At 47.1% G+C, this 26,272-nt stretch overlaps 1 protein-coding gene across 10 annotated transcripts in view; it reads right to left on the minus strand.

The window, feature by feature from the left end:
- The window catches only part of ZMIZ1 (zinc finger MIZ-type containing 1), a 479,207-nt gene that overhangs the window by 34,420 nt on the left and 418,515 nt on the right, over window positions 1–26,272 (minus strand). Inside the window, exon 1 of one of the 10 annotated variants that reach the window (XM_073686027.1) lies at window positions 13,066–13,193. The exons of the other annotated variants lie outside the window; for them this stretch is intronic. The gene's annotated coding sequence lies outside the window, so the exon portion shown is untranslated. Of the gene's footprint in view, window positions 1–13,065; window positions 13,194–26,272 lie in introns of those variants that run through there. 10 annotated transcript variants of the gene reach the window in all.

The raw sequence follows: 26,272 nt of genomic DNA on the forward strand, positions 1-26,272 counted from the left end.
TGCAATGGGAGAAAAGTACAAGATATTAACAAGAATTACCACTAGATGGCACAGCTGCCTTCATTTCCTGACAGACAAGGATCAGATGAAAATACAGCATGTACATACTTTACAATGGCTTCATCTAGCAGACACTTACGCAGAATTTCCCACTTCTTTGCTACTCATTGGCAGTTGATTAAAGAACAGTATTTTGCCTAAGTCTTTTGAATGATTGTCCTATACATGTGCAGAACTGGCCCAATATAATACAAATATATAGTACAGGACAAAAGTTTGGACACACCTGTTCATGCAATGGTTTTTCTTGTTCTTATTGAAATGTGCACAATGTAGAGTCAGACTGAAGGCAGCAAAACCAGGAAGGCTCACAAATAGAAACAAGGGGTAAAAAACACATGTGAAACAATCCAGAATATGTGGTTAACATTAGATTCCTCAAAGTACCACCCTTTTACTGTGATGGCAGGTTTACACCCCCTTGGAATTATCTCAAGCAGCTTCATCAGGTATCACCTGGAATGGCTTCCAATGAACAGGTCGCCTCATCAACATATAATTTGTGGAATCACTGGCTTTCAGAAAGTATTTGCGACCATCAGGAGTATTTTGCAGAGGCGGCGCTGGTACACAGCTCCACACACTGCTGAGCCCTATTCCACAACTGTTCTAAGCCAGAATATCGCAAGAGCCACTCAACTAAGTAATGAGAAATGATAGTGCATCATTGTGCCTTGAATTTGGAATAAATCACAATTACCCCGCATGCCTACCACATCATGTTGCAATGTCATGCCATCCCATCTGGCTTGTACTAAAGGGGTACTTACACTGCAAATTAATTGTGAACTACTGTTAAAAATGTTGGCTTCTCCATTATCTTGCCATGTAAATAGGCTGCTGTTCATCTGTTAAAATGATCTTTTGCGCAGCTCAAAAGATCATGGTTCTCGGCAATGAATCGTCCTGTGTAAGCTGGACTCACTGTGGAGAACCATGGCAGTCTATGTGCACTGAGAAATATATTACTGATGACTCAGTGTGCATCGTCCTGAGTAAGCTGGACTCACTGCGAAAAACCATGGCAATCTATGTGCACTGAGCAATATATTACTAATGGCTCAGGGTGCATCGTCCTGTGTAAGCTGGACTCACTGCGGAGAACCATGGCAGTCTATGTGCACTGAGCAATATATTACTAATGGCTCAGTGTGCATCGTCCTGTGTAAGCTGGACTCACTCTGGAGAACCATGGCAGTCTATGTGCACTGAGCAATATATTACTAATGGCTCAGGGTGCATCGTCCTGTGCAAGCTGGACTCACTGTGGAGAACCATGGCAGTCTATGTGCACTGAGCAATATATTACTAATGGCATCGTCCTGTGTAAGCTGGACTCACTGTGGAGAACCATGGCAGTCTATGTGCACTGAGCAATATATTACTAATGACTCAGGGTGTATTGTCCTGTGTAAGCTGGACTCACTGCGGAGAACCATGGCAGTCTATGTGCACTGAGCAATATATTACTAATGGCTCAGTGTGCATCGTCCTGTGTAAGCTGTACTCACTGTGGAGAACCATGGCAGTCTATGTGCACTGAGCAATATATTACTAATGGCTCAGTGTGCATCGTCCTGTGTAAGATGGACTCACTGCGAAGAACCATGGCAGTCTATGTGCACTGAGCAATATATTACTAATGGCTCAGTGTGCATCGTCCTGTGTAAGCTGGACTCACTGCGGAGAACCATGGCAGTCTATGTGCACTGAGCAATATATTACTAATGGCTCAGGGTGCATCGTCTTGTGTGAGCTGGACTCACTGCGGAGAACCATGGCAGTCTATGTGCACTGAGCAATATATTACTAATGGCTCAGGGTGCATCGTCTTGTGTGAGCTGGACTCACTGCGGAGAACCATGGCAGTCTATGTGCACTGAGCAATATATTACTAATGGCTCAGGGTGCATCGTCTTGTGTGAGCTGGACTCACTGTGGAGAACCATGGCAGTCTATGTGCACTGAGCAATATATTACTAATGGCTCAGGGTGCATCGTCCTGTGTAAGATGGACTCACTGCGGAGAACCATGGCAGTCTATGTGCACTGAGCAATATATTACTAATGGCTCAGTGTGCATCGTCCTGTGTAAGCTGGACTCACTGCGGAGAACCATGGCAGTCTATGTGCACTGAGCAATATATTACTAATGGCTCAGTGTGTATCGTCCTGTGTAAGCTGGACTCACTGCGGAGAACCATGGCAGTCTATGTGCACTGAGCAATATATTACTAATGGCTCAGGGTGCATCGTCTTGTGTGAGCTGGACTCACTGCGGAGAACCATGGCAGTCTATGTGCACTGAGCAATATATTACTAATGGCTCAGGGTGCATCGTCTTGTGTGAGCTGGACTCACTGCGGAGAACCATGGCAGTCTATGTGCACTGAGCAATATATTACTAATGGCTCAGGGTGCATCGTCTTGTGTGAGCTGGACTCACTGCGGAGAACCATGGCAGTCTATGTGCACTGAGCAATATATTACTAATGGCTCAGGGTGCATCGTCTTGTGTGAGCTGGACTCACTGTGGAGAACCATGGCAGTCTATGTGCACTAAGTGTTATATTACTAATGGCTCAGTGTGCATCGTCCTGTGTGAGCTGGACTCACACTGTGGAGAACCATGGCAGTCTATGTGCACTGAGCAATATATTACTAATGGCTCAGTGTGCATCGTCCTGAGTAAGCTGGGCTCACTGCGGAGAACCATGGCAGTCTATGTGCACTGAGCAATATATTACTAATGGCTCAGGGTGCATCGTCCTGTGTAAGCTGCACTCACTGCGGAGAACCATGGCAGTCTATGTGCACTGAGCAACATATTACTAATGGCTCAGTGTGCATCGTCCTGTGTAAGCTGGACTCACTGTGGAGAACCATGGCAGTCTATGTGCACTGAGCAATATATTACTAATGGCTCAGTGTGCATCGTCCTGTGTAAGCTGGACTCACTGCGGAGAACCGTGGCAGTCTATGTGCACTGAGCAATATATTACTAATGGCTCAGTGTGCATCGTCCTGTGTAAGCTGGACTCACTGTGGAGAACCATGGCAGTCTATGTGTACTGAGCAACATATTACAGATGGCTCAGTGTGCATCGTCCTGTGTATGCTGGACTCACTGCGGAGAACCATAGCAGTCTAAGTGCACTGAGCAATATATTACTGATGGCTCAGGGTGCATTGTCCTTTGTAAGCTGGACTCACACTGTGGAGAACCATGGCAGTCTATGTGCAGTGAGCAATATATTACTAATGGCTCAGTGTGCATCGTCCTGTGTAAGCTGGACTTACTGCGGAAAACCATGGAAGTCTATGTGCACTGATCAATATATTACAGAGGGCTCAGTGTGCATCATCATGTGTAAGCTGGACTCACTGCGGAGAACCATGGCAGTCTATGTGCACTGAGGAATATATTACTAATGGCTCAGTGTGCATCATCCTGTGTAAGCTGGACTCACTGCGGAGAACCATGGCAGTCTATGTGCCCTGAGCAATATATTACTAATGGCATCTTCCTGTGTAAGCTGGACTCACTGCGGAGAACCATGGCAGTCTATGTGCACTGAGGAATATATTACTAATGGCTCAGTGTGCATCGTCCTGTGTAAGATGGACTCACTGCGGAGAACCGTGGCAGTCTATGTGCACTGAGCAATATATTACTAATGGCTCAGTGTGCATCGTCCTGTGTAAGCTGGACTCACTGTGGAGAACCATGGCAGTCTATGTGTACTGAGCAATATATTACAGATGGCTCAGTGTGCATCGTCCTGTGTATGCTGGACTCACTGCGGAGAACCGTGGCAGTCTATGTGCACTGAGCAATATATTACTAATGGCTCAGTGTGCATCGTCCTGTGTAAGCAGGACTCACTGTGGAGAACCGTGGCAGTCTATGTGCACTGAGCAATATATTACTAATGGCTCAGTGCGCATCGTCCTGTGTAAGCTGGACTCACTGCGGAGAACCATGGCAGTCTATGTGCCCTGAGCAATATATTACTAATGGCTCAGTGCGCATCGTCCTGTGTAAGCTGGACTTACTGCGAAAAACCATGGAAGTCTATGTGCACTGATCAATATATTACAGAGGGCTCAGTGTGCATCATCCTGTGTAAGCTGGACTCACTGCGGAGAACCATGGCAGTCTATGTGCCCTGAGCAATATATTACTAATGGCATCTTCCTGTGTAAGCTGGACTCACTGCGGAGAACCATGGCAGTCTATGTGCACTGAGCAATATATTACTAATGGCTCAGTGTGCACTGTCCTGTGTGAGCTGGACTCACACTGTGGAGAACCATGGCAGTCTATGTGCACTGAGCAATATATTACTAATGGCTCAGTGTGCATCGTCCTGTGTGAGCTGGACTCACACTGCGGAGAACCATGGCAGTCTATGTGCACTGAGCAATATATTACTAATGGCTCAGGGTGCATCGTCCTGTGTAAGCTGGACTCACTGCGGAGAACCATGGCAGTCTATGTGCACTGAGCAATATATTACTAATGGCTCAGTGTGCATCGTCCTGTGTAAGCTGGACTCACTGCGGAGAACCATGGCAGTCTATGTGCACTGAGCAATATACTACTAATGGCTCAGTGTGCATCGTCCTGTGTAAGCTGGACTCACTGTGGAGAACCATGGCAGTCTATATGCACTGAGCAATATATTACTAATGGCTCAGTGTGCATCGTCCTGTGTGAGCTGGACTCACTGCGGAGAACCATGGCAGTCTATGTGCACTGAGCAATATATTACTAATGGCTCAGTGTGCATCGTCCTGTGTAAGAAGTGTTATATTACTGATCGTTCAGTACATACACATCGCTCGCTTTGGTCTGCTTGTGTAAATAGGCATTCAAACGACTGCTGATTGGTCTGTGTAAATGGACACTTAGTGAGAAAATAATTTGTGTTGCAATTGGACAATGGCCCAAAACATCTCCAGGCTATGCAAGGGTCATGTGATGAAGAAGGAGAGGCTCCATCAGAGGACATGGCCTCCACAATCACCCAACCTCAACACAATTGATATGGTTTGGGACGAGTTGGACCCCAGAGTGAAGTCAAAGCAGCCAGCAAGTGCTCAGCACCTCTGGGAACTACTTCAAGACTGTTAGAAGCCATTCCAGGTGATGCCTGAATAAGCTTCTGGAGAGAATTCTAAGGCTGTGTGCCCACGTAGCATTTTTCAAGCGTATATGCTGCGGAATTTCCGCAGCGTAAACGCTTGAAAAACGCATGTATATCCGCACCCCATGGTCCCCAATGGGATTCCGCAAGTTCTATGCACATGCTGCGGATTTTTCCGCAGCGTTTATGCCGCGTTCAAAAATCCGCAGCATGTCATTTAATTTTGCGTTTCCGCAAGCGGAATTGCCTTTGTCCAATGCATAAAAAACGCAAGGCAATTCCGCATGTGGAAAACGCGTGATAAACGCGCGAAAAATGCGCGATAAACGCGTGCGGAATTCCGCATGCGTTTTTCCGGGAGAGGACTTTCATTTATGCAGCAGAAATTTTCTGCTGCATAAATGCAACGTGGGCACATAACCTAAAGCTGTCATCAATGTAAAAAGGGGGAGACTTTGGGGAATCTAAGGTTCTGTCTTGATTCAAACGTTTCTTCACACCTTGTTTCTATAGGTGTGTTTTTGCTGCCTTTAGTCTAAGGCCACGGCCCCACTGTCAGTATTTGGTCAGTATTCGTTCAGTATTTTTTCTCGGGAGTGGGAGCCAAAACCAGGTGAGGAACAATCAGAGAAAAGGTATAATAGAAACAAGTCACCAATTCTGCATTTATCACCCACTCCTGAGAAAAAATACTGACCAAATACTGATAGTGGGGCCGTGTCCTAAATCTAAAATGTGCACTTTCCAATGAGAACAAGGAAAACAAAACTATAATATCTGGATATCCCATTTATAGGTCCCTACACAACTTTATCTAAAAGCAAATCCTGATGAGTTTTTGAGAAAAGCAGTTCAGATCTGCTGTCATATTGTAGCTCTTTTGTGGGTTTTCAGTGGTTAGGTTATGTGCCAACTTCAGCATCGTAAGTGGAGAGCACTACACTCTTACTTTACAAGATAAAAAAAAAACAAGATAGAGAATGAAAGCTACTGAAAAAAAGAAGAAAAAAAAAAACACAGAAAAATGCTCAGTCAGATGCCGTATGTGATATGCGACTTTCTATATGTGGTTTCTTTAAAGGGAATCTGTCACATGAAAAAACGCTATTAACCTGCAGATATAGGGTTAATCTGCAGGTTAATAGTGTTCTGAACCTGCCTGGTGCCCGCACTGAGAGCCGGCCCTAATGCTGAGCGTGCTGTCAGTCTGAGGACAGCGGTTACAGCTGCCACTCTCTAAAAGCAGAGCAGTCACTGAACATTGAACACTGCCAGGAGGAATGAAGTTAATTTCCTCCTGTCAGCGGGGCTCTCAGTGCGGGGCGCTGGGCAGTTCAGACTGCGATTAACCCTATATCTGCAGGTTAAGTGTTTTTTTTCACGTTACAGGTTCCCTTTTAAAGAAGCTTTCCCACAAATCTTTTTATTGTCTAAATCTGTGTAAATGTCAATGCGATAATATACTCACCGATTGATGTTTCTCCTGGTTTCCAGCGCAGCTCAGCTCCTCTTCTTACTCATGTGAATGTAATTCTAATCTGCTAGATTACACTGCGCTCTATGGGGCCAATTCCATAAACCTGGTATTGCACACGCAAGTCTTAATGAAAGGCTCGCTGAAGTATGATGTGCAGAATTCATTAAAGCATTTTCTCACTGTCAGAGACTGGGGTAGCATCTCTGGGGTAAGAAACGCCGCCACTTTTGATGAGTAGGTGTACCACCCCCTCCCATTCCGCTTTGGGGAAGCTGCTTCAAACAGGCAAGAAAACGTCAAAAGTCACAACATTTTTGCGCAACTCCCCGTCGCACAAAAATTCTGTGAAATTCGCTCCCTACGTGTGAGCTGGGAGTCTCTTTTACAATGCAAGTCTATGGATCCTGGTTCTGAGACTCGTTCTGATTCTCCATAGGCTTACATTGTAAAAGCCATTGCTGGGTCACATATAGAAGACCCCAGTGTGATCCAGTGAATCAGAATCTCAGGCATGTGAGTGAGAATTGGACCGAAGCAGCGCTGTAAGATGGGAAATTTACTTACACTACATAAACACAGATTTAGGCAATAAAAAAAAGTTTGGTGGCGTGCTTCTTTAATAAACTAGGATACGCATATACTTGGATACACATATACTTAGACATGTTCAACAAAGTCTGCAGTTGTGGTGGTTACTAACATGATACTTGGAGGTAAAGAATATTATGCCAAAACACAGAGCATGGGCTCAGGCTTGTGACCTCAGTGACAGGTTCCTGCCTAATAATAAAGGGGGCGCTTTAGGAGTCCAGCTCCGGCATAATGGTCACTGTACTGGAGGATTGCTCAGTTATTCCACGAGTTTATAAAGTGAGTACATCTATGTGATCTATTTAATGATGCATTGTGAGTCCTGGTGTCAGGTCCACATTAAGCCTCATGCATCTCCTGTCGTAACTAGGCAGGATGCCGGCACCACAACAGGTGACCATGACAGGTGTTTGCAGGTGTATGTTACCTGTGGAAAGGTTGCATCAGTTTGCCCCATTACATGTGAGCCACCATGTAGTGTAGCTTCTGCACACCCAGCAGACACGCCATGTGTTGTATAGTGAGAGGTCTCACTCCTGTCTGGTTAGACATGGCACTGCTTTCTGTTGATGTTGGTAATTAGTATGTCAGGAATGAGTTAAAGCTGCTTAGTACAAAAGAGAAGGAGGGGGTGGGGGTCACACTACACTTCTCCCCTCCCCCTCCCAGCTCACAGAAGCTGCAAGCTGGGTGATGTAGAGCTGGGTGTGCAGCAGCTCCTCTCCACACCATATGGCTGATTAACTTGCACTGTTGCTACATGAAACCAAACCTTTCCTTTCCATCGTAAGTATAAATAGATGTGGCACAGGCAGAAAAGGGGCCTTTACAGGAGGTCACATAGTGCCCCTTCCAGACCAGATCAGTGACTGGGGGCGGCCATGGCTACAAGTCACTATCACTTTAACTATTGCAATGCCAAGTAACTATATCTATGTGTAGTAATACAGTAAGTAATAACAGATGCCACTAGTACAAACACTCCGCCAACACGCGCCCTTAATTATTCAATTATTAGGCACAAAATACAAGAGACTCGACAGCGAGAATCACCAGCCTTGTCATCTTATCCGGTTATGGTAGAGATGGCTCTACTAAGCCAAATACAGGGATATCCACAGTGGAGGCATGTACAGTGGAGGCAACTGCTTCCTACAAGCAGCACAGAGCATCACTATCTTATATGGTATGTGCCCAATAAACGGAATAATCCCGAGCCTCCAGCAGCAGCTTACTCTCTGTGACTATCTGAAGTCATAGAGGAACACCATACTTCTTGTACTTATTGATGTGATCCTCCGGTTCCTACTGCCATATCTCAGGGGTCCTATGTAATGGCCTCCTGTACACTGCACCGGCTCAGACTGGCCCACAGGGGACAGTTGAATCCCCGGGGGCCCCCGTCCCCCTATACGAGCAGTAGTGTACCATATTATATACAGACAAAGGCAGAATTGCATCAGTCAGACAACAAGCTACCCAATTATTATTCTATAGCAGCAAAGGTAAATTAGTCAGTGAAGGTGATGTGATACTTGCAGGTAGCTGATGGCCTTGGCCCCAATGGCGGTGTTGCTGGTGGGCCCCATGTACCCCAGCCCGGCACTAATGCTGCACGATACCTGCCATGCACCGCACTTACCTCAATGGAGATGGCACTACAGTACAAGTGTTATTAAGTTGCTCAGATACTTATAGAGAATGTAGCTTCACCTGAAGATGTTTCTTTTCATAAATAAATGCTGACATCTTGTATCCAAAGCAAAATACAAGATCTGAGCATATAAGACACAAAAGAGGTGTGGGTGGTTTCCCATCTCTTTGCATCGCACTGGTATCCAGAGGGTTAATACCTGGACCCAGTTGACAGCTGGACCAATTAGGTCATGAAACAAAGGAAGAGAGGAAATTGTCCCAGGTGACTGCAGAGTGCCTCAGACGGCTCCTCTAGGCCGGGATGGCAGGCAATGGGATTGATTGTTAGATGGGTAATACAGCAAGGGACAGAAATAGCATCCACCTACAGAGCAGAGGAGTGAGGGGCAATGCAGCAGTCACGTAGCGGGGGAGGGGGAGAAGAGACATTCATTGCACACTTGTGTCCTATGCAGCTCTCAGCAAAGAAATGAAGCCAACACTAATAAAATATACAGACTTCTACTATAGACTCTAGACGGATCAGCTGGCAGAAAATAAACGTGTTACGTTCACGCTGGGAATCCTTGGGAAATCTGCTTTGCTGGTGTGAGAACATGAACAAATAAAATGTGCAAGAGAAAGTTGCTCTTTCAATAGAGTCATTATTTCCGCTTCTTATCTAGATTCCCAGCTGAGGAAACCAATGAAACTGGTGAGGTAAGAAAGCAGAAGTGAGGCCTGAGTGACGTCCCCTTCTGAAGTGAGGCCTGAGTGACGTCCCCTTCTGAAGTGAGGCCTGAGTGACGTCCCCTTCTGAAGTGAGGCCTGAGTGACGTCCCCTTCTGAAGTGAGGCCTGAGTGACGTCCCCTTCTGAAGTGAGGCCTGAGTGACGTCCCCTTCTGAAGTGAGGCCTGAGTGACGTCCCCTTCTGAAGTGAGGCCTGAGTGACGTCCCCTTCTGAAGTGAGGCCTGAGTGACGTCCCCTTCTGAAGTGAGGCCTGAGTGACGTCCCCTTCTGAAGTGAGACCTGAGTGACGTCCCCTTCTGAAGTGAGGCCTGAGTGACGTCCCCTTCTGAAGTGAGGCCTGAGTGACGTCCCCTTCTGAAGTGAGACCTGAGTGACGTCCCCTTCTGAAGTGAGGCCTGAGTGACGTCCCCTTCTGAAGTGAGGCCTGAGTGACGTCCCCTTCTGAAGTGAGGCCTGAGTGACGTCCCCTTCTGAAGTGAGACCTGAGTGACGTCCCCTTCTGAAGTGAGGCCTGAGTGACGTCCCCTTCTGAAGTGAGGCCTGAGTGACGTCCCCTTCTGAGGGACATTTCTGTACAGCTAATCTAAGAAGTCATGTGCTAGAGACCCCGAAATATGAACATGAGAAATCTGGTAAATCTTAGCATTGGCCTCCTCATCACAGAAGGGGACAGCAGAAGCCCAGCTCCTACATGTGTCACTAGTGTAAAAATAGAAGCGAGCGTCCTCAGGGGGGAACAGAGCGACACAGAGAAGAGGCAACGTTATATGAAAATGACTCACCCCCGATCTCCGGCTGACAGAAGTACGTGTGTCTCTGAGAGAAGCCATTATCATCATTATTTATTTACATGGCGCCAACGTTTTCTACAGGCCTATGCATTCAGAGCAAACACGTTACTGTCACTTCCACGGAGCAGGACAGGGATCCTCGTCCTAATCAATACTGTGGCTGAGGCTTCAGGGGCTCATGCATTAACATCATTCTGTTTCCTGGGTCCACACAATGTCACAGCTGGAGGAGGTGGTAGTAGGGTCCCATTAGCTGTTCAGAGAAAAGTCTGCAAATATACAGCCTGTAGTTGTCCCCGAGATCTTCCTCACCTTGTTCTGGATCATTAGGATGAATAATTTATTTTCTGTGAGGCTGTTAACTTCTGGTGTTTCAAAGACAGATCGTCATAGAGCAAAAAAAGAGGATGACATGATGTGCGGCACTGTAAAGTATTACTGGGCACTACACACCTGACCAAGAGCAAAAAAAGAGGATGACATTATGTGCAGCACTGTAAAGTATTACTGGGCACTACACACCTGACCAAGAGCAAAAAAAGAGGATGATATTATGTGCGGCACTGTAAAGTATTACTGGGCACTACACACCTGACCAAGAGCAAAAAAAGAGGATGACATGATGTGCGGCACTGTAAAGTATTACTGGGCACTACACACCTGACCAAGAGCAAAAAAAGAGGATGATATTATGTGCGGCACTGTAAAGTATTACTGGGCACTACACACCTGACCAAGAGCAAAAAAGAGGATGACATTATGTGCGGCACTGTAAAGTATTACTGGGCACTACACACCTGACCAAGAGCAAAAAAAGAGGATGACATGATGTGCGGCACTGTAAAGTATTACTGGGCACTACACACCTGACCAAGAACAAAAAAAGAGGATGACATTATGTGCGGCACTGTAAAGTATTACTGGGCACTACACACCTGACCAAGAACAAAAAAAGAGGATGACATTATGTGCAGCACTGTAAAGTATTACTGGGCACTACACACCTGACCAAGAACAAAAAAAGAGGATGACATTATGTGCGGCACTGTAAAGTATTACTGGGCACTACACACCTGACCAAGAGCAAAAAAAGAGGATGACATGATGTGTGGCACTGTAAAGTATTACTGGGCACTACACACCTGACCAAGAGCAAAAAAAGAGGATGACATGATGTGCGGCACTGTAAAGTATTACTGGGCACTACACACCTGACCAAGAACAAAAAAAAAGGATGACATTATGTGCGGCACTGTAAAGTATTACTGGGCACTACACACCTGACCAAGAGCAAAAAAAGAGGATGACATGATGTGCGGCACTGTAAAGTATTACTGGGCACTACACATCTGACCATAACATTATCAGGATGCACCTCAGTAAGCCAGAGTAGTGTAGGCCTTTACAGCTGTCGATATTACACAAGCAAGCCTGATGAATTCTGGTTGTATAGGGCATTGGCAGATGAGATAGTTAAATCAAATTGTGGTTGACCACATTGAAACCCAGTCGAAGAGTCCTTCTCCTCACAAAACAAACACTAGAATTGCTGGGTGCAGATGGGCATTACACTGAAAGGGAAACACAGACAGATGAGGGACTTATGCAAAAACAGTATGTGCGCACTTTACAATCCAGAAGTTCATCATAATGCACCCCTTTATGTGCTGCTTTGGAGGTGGAAGTGGGCCCTCTTACCTCCTGGGCCCCAGTGCGGCCGTACATCCTGCACCAAAAGTAGGTCTGTCCCTGGGTCACAGTCCCACCAAAGGAGCTTCTATCACCTCAATTACTACACAGATCATTTATATACTGTAGTTTACCTTTTAGAACTAGAAGTGTTTAATGAAACGACAGGGTGGTCACGTTATTACGTTTTCAAACATTAAAAGGGGAGTTTCTTTAACCCATCTTTTACAAGTTACGAGAGAGCTCACCATTTTAAGGTGTGGGACATTTCTTTGTTTCTACTCTGTCTACTGGAGGGATATAAAGAGCAGGATTTGTCCAAATACATTACATCACTGATCATGGGATGGAAGTTTTGCCAACTCGTAAAGCACTGAGGTCCAGGGTGTGAATCCAAACCAAGGCACATCTACTACATATAGTATGTATTCCATTCCAACATGGCTTTTCAAAGTAAGCACACCAGTCTCATCAGCTGTAAGAGATCTATAATATAAGCAGTCTGTATTGTGAAATCTGGTGGCAGGTCTGCTTTAAAGTCGCTAGTTGGACTAATTAAATTATTATGTTAAGTCTATTTAGGTAAAATTTCTGCAATGACATGGTACAAAGATATATATTTTTCCTGCAATGAATGCAAACATTTGTGTAGAAGAGGTAGAATATGATAGTCATAGTCAGTAAGTGAGCCCCCAAGGCACACTGCTCTACCTTCCATTTCTATGGGAAAACAACATCTCTGTTGCTGCAAAGTGATGAGATTTTGTTCTGGATCGCAGCTTAATGCTTTCCTCTGTCTATATTTAACCTTGCAATATCCTTGCATTACGCTGTGGCAGAAGTCTGCCATTTCCCAGCAAGGTCAAGATTATGCAGCAAATATCCTTTTCCCTAGTACATCTGGACGGCCTTGTACATACCTGCTCATTTACAGCAAAGCAGCATATGGCAGCACAACAAGTCGCAGAGCAGAGTCATGTTAATAGGGGCCGCAGTCAGGTGCATTAGCCCATATGTCTCCACAGACCTCATGTAACCTGAGAACTGCGCTCAAAAACCACAGCCAAAGCAAGCACAGTGACCACAATGACGGCCCTAGCATACACATTTACACCACACCTAAGACGCAAAAACTACTTTCTATGTAGCTTCTTATTTACCCACATTACTAAAAGGTCAAGTAAGTGCAAACACGTAGACATGTAGTGCCAGAAAGGAAAATTAAAGGGAACCGGTCATGTGATTCACGCTGCCCTAACCATGGATGGCATGGAGTCAGGGATCAGCTAGGCTTCATCATTACAGATATGCACGTGTCACTCTTCAGCATTTCAGAAAAAAGATATGTTAAATGGAGGCCCAGGAACAAAGTGACGGAGATTACCAGCACATAAAGAGAGACTTGTCAATCATGCAGAGCCGGGCAAGAAGCCAATGGGGACCCGCCTTGGTTTGTACCCCCTATTTCAAGTAAATTTTCTCTTAAACACCAGAGCAATTCAGAGTAAAACAACGGTATTTTGTAATGACGGAGCCTGTCCCTGTTTCATGCTGCCCATGGTTCTGGCAGCGCGAATCACATGACAGGTTCCCTTTAAATGTAAAAATCTGAGAAAAAAATAACAATTCATTGCAGGATGCAGATGCTGCTGCCGTTTTATATAACACCACAGCTGCAGCTCTCAATTCAGTCGCCCCCTCCCACACATACCACAGCTCGCACAATCAACAGGCAACCCTAGCACACCAACCTGACTAAAGAACTGCGAAGGGCCTCCAGGGTTGCTGAGAAAAGGTCCCACTCCAACGAGCACTTCATCGTATTCAAACAGTCCCTCACTTCTTTCAAGTCCACACTTACTGCTGCAAAACAAACCTATTTCTCATCTCTCATATCCTCCCTGTCTCACAACCCTAAACAGCTATTCAAAACTTTCAATTCTCTCCTCCGTCCCCCAGCTCCTCCTCCCTCTCCTCTCAGCCGAAGACTTTGCCTCGTTCTTCAAGCAGAAGATTGACACCAACAAACAATGCTTTTGCCTAAAGTCCCCACAGCCCCTCCTCCTCCAAAATCAGCTTCTCCACCATTATGGAAGATCAACTTTTCTCTTTACTCTCCAAATCATGCCTCACCACCTGTGATCTTGACCCAATCCTGTCCCATCTCATCCCTAACCTTAACACAATCCTCATCCCAACCCTAACCCACCTCTTCAACCTGTCACTAACAACTGGTGTCTTCCCCTCATGCTTCAAACATGCCTCGATCACACCCATCCTCAAAAAGCCATCCCTTGACCTATCCTCTCTGTCTAGCTATCGCCCCATATCACTTCTACCCTACGCCTCAAAACTACTGGAACAACATGTCCATTCTGAACTGTCCTCCCACCTCTCCTCCTGCTCTGTTTGACCACTTGCAATCTGGCTTCCGATCGCACCACTCCATTGAAACTGCCATGACTAAAATCACCAACGACCTACTAACTGCCAAATCCAAGCGACATTACTCTGTCCTCCTCCTAGACCTGTCATCTGCCTTTGACACAGTGGACCATTCCCTCAATACTACAGACTCTCTCATCTCTCGGCATCACAGACTTGGCCCTATCTTGGATCTCCTCATACCTAAAAGACCAGACATTCAAAGTCTCCCACTCACATACCACCTCCTCATCTCACCTCCTATCTGTCAGTGTCCCCCAATGTTCAGTTCTTGGACCCCTGCTCTTCTCCATCTACACCTTCGGCCTGGGACAGCTCATAGAGTCCCACGGCTTTCAGCATTACCTTTATGCTGACGACACACAGATTTACCTCTCTGGACTTGATATCACCTATTTACTAACCAGAACCCCACAATGTCTCTCCGTTATTTCATTGTTCTTCTCTGATAGATTTCTAAAACTTAACATGGATAAAACAGAATTCATCATCTCTCCCCCATCTCACTCAACCCCCCAACTGACCTATCCATCATAGTCAATGGCTGCCCACTCTCCCCAGTCCTGCCTCAGAGTAACCCTGGACTCTGATCTCTCCTTCAAACCACATATCCAAGCCCTTTCCACTTCCTGCCGACTCCAACTCAAAAATATCTCCCGGATCCGCACATTCCTCAACCACAAATCTGCAAAAACATTAGTGCACTCCCTCATCATCTCCCGCCTTGACTACTGCAACCCCCTGCTCTGTGGCCTCCCCTCTAACACTCTCTCACCCCTTTAATCTTTCCTAAACTCCGCTGCCAAACTAATCCACCTGACTCCCTGCTATTCCCCGGCCTCTCCTCTCTGTCAATCCCTTCACTGGCTCCCCATTGCCCAGAGACTCCAGTTCAAGACCCTAACCTTGGCATACAAAGCCATCCACAACCAGTCTCCTCCATACACCTGTGACCTAGTCTCCCGGTACTTACCTGCACACAACCTCCGATCTTCAGAAGATCTCCTTCTCTACTCCCCTCGTATCTCCTTTTCCCACAATTGCATACAAGATTTTTCTGGTGTTTCCCCCCTACTCTGGAACGCTCTACCCCACCACGTCAGACTCTCGCCTACCGTGGAAACCTTCAAAAGGAACCTGAAGACTCACCTCTTCCGACAAGCGTACAACCTGCAGTAACCCTCGCTCCACCATGCCGCTGCACGACCATCTCTACCTTCACCTACTGCATCCTCACCCATCCCTCGTAGATTGTGAGCCCTCGCGGGCAGGGTCCTCTCTCCTCCTGTACCAGTCGCTGACTTGTATTATTCATGATTACTGTAATTGTTTTTGCTATGTATACCCCTTTCAAATATAAAAATCAATGGAATAAATGGCGCTATAATAATAAATAATAATAATAACAATGTGCAATATATATGAAAACATTACCCACATTCACCACAGGTCACAGTAAGAAAGTGATGTGTATCCTGAATCAAGAAACACTATTTCCCACATTTGTTAGGGACTAACATACTGATGACCAATCCATAGGACACAAGACAACCTGCACCTCTCAACAATCTGTGGTCGGATATAAATAATGTATAAACAAGGAACAGCCTTGTATATTGACTAGTTGTCACTCCCAGGTATATTGCACCTTATTGCTGTTATTGGAAATAATTCACAAAACACAACTTCATGCCTGATGTATTAATCAGCATGAGGTTATCACTAGAGGACTAGTAAACGTCCTACTAGGTAGTTCTCCATATTCATGAGCTGTGTATAACCCCCCACAGCACTGATTGGCAGCTTGCTGTGCATCCTGTGCATAGGCAGAGAGCGGCCAATCAGGGATGGAGCGGGGTTATATGGAGCTCATTGGCTGGAGGTTCAATTTAATAAGCAGTTACATCCAAGCAAATGTATCCGGTCACCAATCATTTCTGAATGAGCTAGGCTATTTGGTAAGTTACAGCAAAGCACAAAAAAGTGACAATCTCCATGTCTGTTTTATATAGTCTGCTTTCTATACCTTAAATTCTCAAAACTTGTGACGTGGAGTTGTCAGCAGTGTATCAGGCCTCGCACAGGACTGCTAGACATGCAGCTTTATGGTTATCCAAAAAATCATATTGTCCAGCTGTTATTCCTTTTGAATGTCAGTCAGCTTATGAGAACTACTGCAGTTTGGACGGATAATACACATTCCAGTGAACCTGTGGTCAATATATGGATCAGCAGTCCCAATGAGGACCAACTGAGGATATACCAAGTTGATCAGCGTTCGTTTAATATGCCATTTTTCACAGTCTGATGCAATCAGTAAGGAACAAAGGATTGATCATTTGGTCCCTAAACATTAGGCATATTTCTGACACCCCCCCTGTTTACATGGATAAGAAATCTTGCAATTTTTACACTGGCCACTGTTTTTTTTTATTATTTTTATCTAACTTTCGGTTGTTTCATGAAACACCAAATGTATGTAGCCACCAGGAGTCGGTAAGCCAAACCACCGACTCAAGACTCCTCAATTTCCCCGACTTCCGACTCCACAGCACGGCCTCACTACTGAGCGTGTACATAAAGTGCAGCACAGATTCATCTCAACTAAAAGCCCAGATCCTTAGAACAGACATTTATAGGACATTTCATAACTCTACCAAATTCTTATGAAAACATTTACAGCACATCCTGCATTGTACTACTGTACCCAATTTATTATATATTTTAGGAGTCAAAGTCGGTCGATTTTATACCAACTCCACCAAAATGGACACAGATTCAGACTCCACAATGAACGGACTCAGACCTTATCTTTTGTATTGAAGCAACTAATAATCTCGTGCAAAGGTCTTTGTGAAAGGAGTTGGAGCAGGGTTAGCTGTGACATCGCCTATTGTGACTGATGGATCTTGTGTTGTCAGCTTTTTATAGAGGTGTTATCTGTCATTGTAATCCTGCCTCTGATGACAAGGAAATTGCTGTAAACTCTTCCTGAAAGGACAGGAAGTACGAATCTAAAAAGATCCAGTGGCCAGTGAGAAAATTGAAAGATTACTCATTTTAATTTTTCAGAAAAATCACGATATGAAGAAAAAACACTGTTAAAAAGTCTTTCAAAAAAACTACATGTAACACAAAAACTTCATTTAAACAATAGGTCATTTTCTGATAACACTTTCCCTTTAAAGTAGGCCATACAGTGATCTTAAATAGCCGATTGATTGCCAATCCCTTATTCTTATTCAATATGTGTCAACTGTTAAAACATTCAATGTCTGCCAATTTTTCACCAAAACGACGAAAATCATTATCTTCTAGATATTAATTTTATCTTTGAACAAAGTTTCTAGTCAGTTTCTTCCAGGTATGAACATAAGCCCTGAGTTATCAAGACTGGCATTTTTCAGGCTAGTGTTGATGAGGAGATGTGCTGCAGTCAGACACTCTGATTCAATAAGAGGCCCTTGCCTCTCTACAAATCGTACTCCACGCCACCGCCATGCCCCTGCTCCTCCCAATTTATCAGAACTGGACAAAAATGGCATAAGAACGACAAAAGTTGCAAAATTTTAGCATAGCTTTGCGATTTTCATGAGGCTCCTCTGCCTCCAAGTTGCCACGGAGTTGTGCGTTCCTGAAGAATGACCATTTGGGCATAGAAGCTAGCCCGTACTCTCCCAAACTGTGCTTGATGCTTTATGCAGAGAAAGCTTTGCTTTTGCAGCAACAGAGAAACACAGGAGCTGTTCCAGCTTCAGAGCAGCGCTCACAAACTGCATAACAAACAGCTTGCATGCGCATGCTCCTTTCCTGGACAACCAGTCACTGCAGAGGTGGCCAGTAACCTAGGCAAAGAGCTGTAAACTATAAAATTAAAAATCCCTCTGTGAAAAAAAAGAGAGGATCTTCGATAAGTAGTAAATTGCAAAGTTGCCTGTTTTTACACGACTTTGCAATTTTTACCACTTCTGAACATGAAACAACCCCTTTAACTGCTGGAGTGAGCGAAGCAGCCATACTAATCTATTATATAAATTGTGTATTATCATACTCCATTGTCTGCTAATTATTCTGTAGAACATCTAACATAGGCAAAAAGCAAGTAAATAAATTCACAAATGCAATCCTGACATCAGGCAAAGAAAAAGGAAAATGTTCAATGTGTTTTCCATTAATTGCTCACATAGAATGACAGCCATCAGATTAGGATCTCCCTTTAAAGGTATACTTCCAATCCCACCACTGTGTAGATGGGATAATCCCTGAATTGACCTGACTTCATCCCACAGTTGAAGTCCTTATAAAATGCTGACATGTTTGATTTGTATTCAGCGGCAGACTAGCCGGCTTCCTGTGCAATAAACTCTGCAGCAAGTACAAGACATGATAAAGCATTGTGGAAGCCCCCTGAATGCTGCCGGAAGAATAGACCATTTGTTCAAATCTCCTATATAACATTATTCTATTGAAGGATTATGAGCCACGAAAGAAGGGAAATTACTTTTCTTCATTAAAGCATAAATTTAATTAAGGGAGATTATTTTACTTAAAGGAGTTAACAAAAATGACACGTTTCTAACAAAAGTGAAATTTTGCCAAAAAAAAGTGGCAACAGCGTTTATGTATTATATTAGTGCAACGAGCATTACAAAGTAATGTAATGAGCAAAAAAATCCGAATTATCTATCATTTCATTAGTCAATCACACCAAATATTTTTATGTTTCCGATTGTGGAAGGACTAGCAATAAAGGGGTTATCCACTGCTTTTATATTGATGGTCTATCATCAGGATAGTTATAAATATCAGATCAGTAGGGGGGGGGGGTGGAGGTGACATCTAGCACCCCCTGCCGATCAGCATTTCCCGATGCTGCCAGATGTGTAGCAGAACTGCACAGCTCCATCAACTGCATAGTGGCCACAGTGGAGTACTGCACATCTACTTCCATTCAATAGAATAAGGACGGAGTGCAGTACCCGGCCGCATCCGCTATACAGTTCATGGAGCTGTGCTGAGCGGCTCTGCAACTGATCACATCCGATTGGCACCGGGAACAGCTGATCAATGGGGGTGCCAGGAGTCACAATGCCACTGATCTAATATTGATGACTTAAAGGGGTATTCCCATCTCCAAGATCCTATCCCAATAAGTAGTAGGTGTAATAATAATAGTATTAGCAAATACCTCCAATTAGAAATGTAGTATAGTTTTTCTGATTCGCTGTGTCTGTTTTCTGGTAATAGTGTGTTAGAGAATGCAAAATGCGAAGAAAAAAAATTCTATATATATTTTTTTATTATTAATTTTCAAAGTTTTTAAAAAATGTGAATTTCTGTGTTGCATGCCTTTACGTTTCTCCACATAACTTAGGCCAGAACCAAGACAGAGAAATGGAAAAAACACCATTACACTCAGATCTGCATAGGCTTTCACCTGATATGTCACAACAATATCTTTGTTAATATTTTACCCAGGCAGACTGAAACGCAAAATTTTGAGAAGCATTTCCAAAAAAAAGTATAAAATGTAAAATTTTCAAAAAATTCACATGTGCCTCCTATGCGCCTTGCCACATCTGTACTAAAATTCACATTGGGATCTCAAATGGATCATACTTCAAAAAAAAACTATATGAACAGTGTCAATTTGAAAATCTTGAATTCAGATCCGCTCAGCCTGTGGGCTATAAGTGCAGCGTCTAAGTTTTCCAAATGAAAAAAAAAGAAAAGTTCCTCGACTTGTCCAGATTTTAAACCAGGCAAATCATTAGATAAATCTATAGTGCATATGTAACGGGTCCGGGAGGCGGACTGTAACGGGTCCGGGAGGCGGAACCTCTGAGCTACTATACAAGGGGGCGGCCCTTGTAAGGAAGCGGGTGGCAGTCTCTGGGTGAACGGACAGGGAGTTACGGCAAGTGATCAGGGCAGTCTCTGGGTAAGGGGTAGGTACGACCTGTGATGGCAGAGCCTCCGGGTAGGCTAGCAGGCAGGTGGTAGATGTGTGCTCCCAGGTGAGCAAGCGAGAGTCTCTGAATAGCTGATGGTCACCGCACGTGACAACGGGACCTCCGGGCTGGCAAGCAGGCAGGTAACGGAGATGCGCTCCCAGGTGAGCGGGCAAGAGTCTCTGGAATAGCTGATGGTCACCGCACGTGACAACGGGACCTCCGGGCTGGCAAGCAGGCAGGTAACGGAGATGCGCTCCCAGGTGAGCGGGCAAGAGTCTCTGAGATAGCTGGTGGTCACAGCACGTGACAACGGAGCCTCCGGGCTGGCAAGCAGGCAGATAACGGAGAAGCGCTCCCAGGTGAGCGGGCAAGCTGGTCCATAGACAGACTGACCGGAGTAGTAAGGCAGACCGTCGGACCTCAGGCAAGCAGGCAGGTAGCTGACATGCGCTCCCAGGTGAGCGGGCAGGCTGGTCCTTAGACAGACTGACAGGAGAAGTAAGGCAGACCGTCGGACCTCAGACTGGCAGACAGGTAACAAGTATTCTGGCAGGAATCAGGCAGGTAACTGGCAGGTACTGGCAGGTAACTAGCAGGAAACTGGCAGGTAACTGGCAATGGGACCTGAGGGCTGAAGCACAGGTGAGACACAGGTGCAAACAACATTGCTCGGGCACCTCCATTTTGGAGGAGGTGCCTTATATATGATGAAGTCCTCCGGCCATTGGCCGGGGACTCTTTAGGGCGGCGCGCGCGGCCCCTTTAAGAGGAGGGGAGCGCGCGCGCGCGCGCCCTAAGCACAGGGGCCGGGAAGGAGCGCGCGCTGAGAGCAGAGCAGGAGGAGGACGCCGGGACGGAGCGCGCGCTGACAGCAGAGCGGGGGGCGGAAGCCGGGCACGGAGCAGAGCGGTGAGAGGAGCAGCGTCCCTGCCTAGCAGAGGGCAGGGACGCCGGCACTACAGTACCCCCCCCTTTAGGCCCCCCCTTTTTTAGGCCAGACAGAAATTTAGCTAGGATGAGAGGGGCATGGATGTTCTCCCGGGGCTCCCACGTTCTCTCCTCAGGACCAAACCCCTTCCAATCTACCAGGAAAAAGGTCTTTCCTCTTACCCTTTTGGTGGCAAGAATGTTCTCTACCTCAAACTCGTCCACAGCAGAAACCGGAGCAGGAGGCGTACCTGTAGACTTGGAAAAAGAGTTAAGTACCACAGGTTTGAGGAGAGACACATGGAAGGAGTTAGGGATCCGTAAGTTGGCCGGGAGTTTCAATTTATAGGCCACCGGGTTGATCTGACTGATGACCTCCAGTGGGCCGATGAACCGAGGCCCTAACTTATAGGAAGGGATCTTGAGCCGGACATATTTGGACGAGAGCCAGACTTTATCCCCAGGGCGGAATTGAGGAGGGTCCAGACGTTTTTTGTCAGCGTGTCTTTTCATACGCTCGGATGACAGAAGAAGTGCGGACCGGGTACTCTCCCATATGGAGGAAAATTTGTTAACAAGAGATTCCGCAGCCGGATTGTCCGCCGAGGTGGAGACGGGAAACGGGATCCGAGGATGCTGACCGTAGACTACAAAAAACGGGGATTTGGAGGAAGACTCGCTCTCGTGATTGTTGTACGAGAATTCGGCCCATGGCAGGAGATCCACCCAGTCAGAATGGTGGGCATTAACGAAGTGCCGAAGGTAACTGGTCAGGTTCTGATTGATCCGCTCCACTTGACCATTAGACTGTGGGTGGTAAGCGGAGGAGAAGTCCAGGGTGACGTCCAGCAATTTACAAGTGGCTCTCCAGAAACGGGAAGTGAACTGTACCCCACGATCCGACACGATGTGACGGGGCAGGCCATGAAGACGGAAGATGTGGCGGATAAAGTCTTTAGCCAGCTCGGGTGCAGACGGAAGACCTGGCAGTGGAATGAAGTGAGCCATCTTGGAGAAGCGGTCAGCGACCACCCAAATGACCGTACAACCGGCAGAGACAGGCAGATCAGTAATGAAGTCCATCGCTATATGCTGCCAGGGGGCAGCAGGTACTGGCAGAGGTAGGAGGCGGCCGGCCGGCAGGTGTCTCGGAACTTTGTTGCGGGCGCAGGACACACAGGCAGAAACAAAGTCTATTACATCCTTGTGCAGGTTAGGCCACCAGTAGTGCCGGGTAATAAGCTGGAGGGTCTTTTTCTGACCGGCGTGGCCAGCTAGTTTAGACGAATGACCCCAGTGTAGAATCTTCTCCCGATCAGGTACTGGTACGAACGTCTTACCAGGAGGAAGACGATTTAGACTCACGGGAGCCACCTGCATTACTCTGGCGGGATCGATGATATGTTTCGGATCCTCCTCGAGATCAGACACCAGAAAGGATCGAGACAAGGCATCCGCCTTGACGTTTTTGTCAGCCGGGCGAAAATGAAGGACAAAATCAAAACGAGCAAAAAACAAGGACCACCGGGCTTGGCGCGGGTTAAGTCTCTGGGCATGCTGGAGGTAAGCCAAGTTCTTGTGGTCAGTGTAAATTATTACCGGGTGAAGAGCCCCCTCGAGCAGGTAACGCCACTCCTCCAATGCCAGTTTGATGGCCAATAACTCTCGGTCTCCTATGGAATAGTTGCGCTCAGAGGAGGAGAAGAGTTTAGAGAAGAAGCCACAAGTTACCATCCTCCCGGAAGATGATTTTTGAGTAAGTACCGCTCCGGCTCCAGAGGAGGAGGCGTCAACTTCCAGGAAGAACTGCTTGTTGCCATCTGGGCGATGCAGCACCGGGGCGGAAGAGAAGGCCTGTTTAAGGGAAAGAAAGGCCTCCTCTGCTTCGGGTGGCCACTCTTTGGGATTAGTACCTTTACGGGTGAGCGCAGAAATTGGGGCCGTCCGGGAAGAGAAGTGTGGTATGAAGAGGCGGTAGTAGTTGGCGAAGCCCAGGAAACGCTGAATGGCCTTCAACCCCTCCGGTCGGGGCCATTTCTCGATGGCAGACAGTTTCTCAGGATCCATTTGAAGGCCGGTCTGAGAGATAATGTAGCCCAGAAACGGAAGCGAGGTCTGCTCAAAGAGGCACTTCTCAAATTTAGCGTAGAGATGGTTCTGCCTTAGCCTGAGCAGGACCTGACGAACGTCCCTCCGGTGAGTCTGGAGATCCGGAAAGAAGACCAAGATGTCGTCCAGGTACACCACTACGCAGGAGTAGAGAAGGTCCCGGAAGATGTCATTGACCAACTCTTGAAAGACGGCAGGAGCGTTACAGAGACCAAAGGGCATTACCAGGTATTCATAGTGGCCGTCCCGGGTGTTGAATGCCGTCTTCCATTCATCCCCCTGACGAATACGAACCAGGTTGTACGCCCCACGAAGGTCCAGTTTGGTGAAGATCCTAGCCCCCCTCAGACGATCAAATAATTCTGGAATGAGCGGAAGGGGGTACTTATTCTTCACCGTGATCAGGTTTAGGCCTCTATAGTCTATACAGGGACGGAGAGAGCCGTCCTTCTTTTTGACGAAAAAGAAGCCTGCTCCCGCCGGGGAGGTAGATTTCCGGATGAATCCTCTGGCCAGATTCTCCTCAATATATTCGGACATTGACCGGGTCTCAGCAGCGGATAAAGGATAGATACGCCCACGGGGAGGAGTAGTACCGGGTAGCAGATCGATGGGACAGTCGTATGGTCTATGTGGTGGTAATGTCTCTGCCTCCTTTTTATTAAAGACATCTGCATAAGACCAATAAGGAATCGGAAGTCCAGGTAGATTAGCTGGGGTAGGAGAGGGACGAACGGGATGGACGGGAACCAGGCAGGTCTTATGACAGTCTTGTCCCCAGCGAAGGACCTCTCCGGTTTGCCAGTCTAGCACGGGTGCATGTCTCTGGAGCCAGGGCAGACCTAGCAAGAGGGCGTGAGAGAGTCCAGGCAGAACATGAAAGGAGATACTTTCAGAATGCAGCATTCCCACCTGCAGGGTAATGGATTCGGTGATGAGTTGAATGGGGCGAGGTAAGAGGCCCCCATCCACGGCAGCGACAGACAAGGGTACAGCCAGAGGTTTGGTGGGGATGCGGTATTTCTCAACCAGGGACTGTGAAATAAGGTTCCCGGCTGCTCCAGAGTCAAGTTGGGCTAGTTCGAAATAACGGTTCTCCCCGTAGATGATCGAAACTGACAACAGCAGGGATGGAGAGGATTTATTCTTGTCTAGGTGGACCTCTCTGAGCGAACCTAGACACAGGCGTTTCCCGATCTCTCCGGGCAGGCACGGATCCGGTGCTCCTTACTGCCACAGTAGAAGCAGCTCCCCTCGGCACGGCGTGAGTCCTGACGGGTTTTGACCATCTTGGTCTGGTCGACCTGCATAGGCTCAGGAGAGTGTACCTGGGGAGAGATGGAGGGAATGACGGGTTTCTGGAAAGTAGGAGCTAAACGTGGAATCCTTCTCTCACGGGTGACCTCTTTGGCACGCTCCTGAAACCGTAGGTCAATTCGGGTGGCAAGAGTTATTAAGTCATCGAGAGTGGTAGGAATGTCCCGACCGGCAAGTTCATCTTTAATACGGCCGGACAGACCCTCCCAGAAGACGGAAACCAGAGCGTCGTTATCCCAGGCCAGCTCCGAGGCAAGGGTACGGAACCGTATGGCATATTGGCCCACGGTGAGACTCCCCTGACGGAGGCGTAGCAACGATGATGCAGATGAGGTCTTCCGTCCGGGTTCGTCGAAGACTTTCCGGAAAGCCGTGAGAAAAGCAGGCAAGTTGGACACCAGGGGGTCTCCTCTCTCCCATAGAGGATTCAGCCAGGCCAGGGCCTCCCCGGTGAGATGGGACATGATGAAGGCAATTTTGGCCCGGTCGGAGTTAAACTGGTAGGACAAAAGTTCAAAATGCAGGGTGCACTGATTCAAGAAGCCCCGAGCCTGGACGGGGTCGCCTCCGAAGCGAGGAGGTGCAGAAAGCCGGGGTCCGGGGTAGGATACCATAGTATTAGTGAGCAGCGGAGCCGCCGGATTGCAAGATATGGCACTGGCGGAGGTTGTTGGTGGATCAGACAGAGTGTTCAGGCGAGTATTAACATTCCGCAGGTGACCCAGGATGGCCTCCTGTTGGGACCTCTGACGGGACAGTTCAAGAGCGAGGTCCGAGAGCGAGGGAGCTTGGGTGCCACCGGGTTCCATGGCCCGAGCAAACTGTAACGGGTCCGGGAGGCGGACTGTAACGGGTCCGGGAGGCGGAACCTCTGAGCTACTATACAAGGGGGCGGCCCTTGTAAGGAAGCGGGTGGCAGTCTCTGGGTGAACGGACAGGGAGTTACGGCAAGTGATCAGGGCAGTCTCTGGGTAAGGGGTAGGTACGACCTGTGATGGCAGAGCCTCCGGGTAGGCTAGCAGGCAGGTGGTAGATGTGTGCTCCCAGGTGAGCAAGCGAGAGTCTCTGGAATAGCTGATGGTCACCGCACGTGACAACGGGACCTCCGGGCTGGCAAGCAGGCAGGTAACGGAGATGCGCTCCCAGGTGAGCGGGCAAGAGTCTCTGGAATAGCTGATGGTCACCGCACGTGACAACGGGACCTCCGGGCTGGCAAGCAGGCAGGTAACGGAGATGCGCTCCCAGGTGAGCGGGCAAGAGTCTCTGAGATAGCTGGTGGTCACAGCACGTGACAACGGAGCCTCCGGGCTGGCAAGCAGGCAGATAACGGAGAAGCGCTCCCAGGTGAGCGGGCAAGCTGGTCCATAGACAGACT

This window comes from Phyllobates terribilis, unplaced genomic scaffold (genome assembly GCF_046119375.1).
Source record: "Phyllobates terribilis strain yellow unplaced genomic scaffold, ASM4611937v1 Scaffold_5__5_contigs__length_657084704, whole genome shotgun sequence".
NCBI classification, from domain to species: Eukaryota; Metazoa; Chordata; class Amphibia; order Anura; family Dendrobatidae; genus Phyllobates; species Phyllobates terribilis.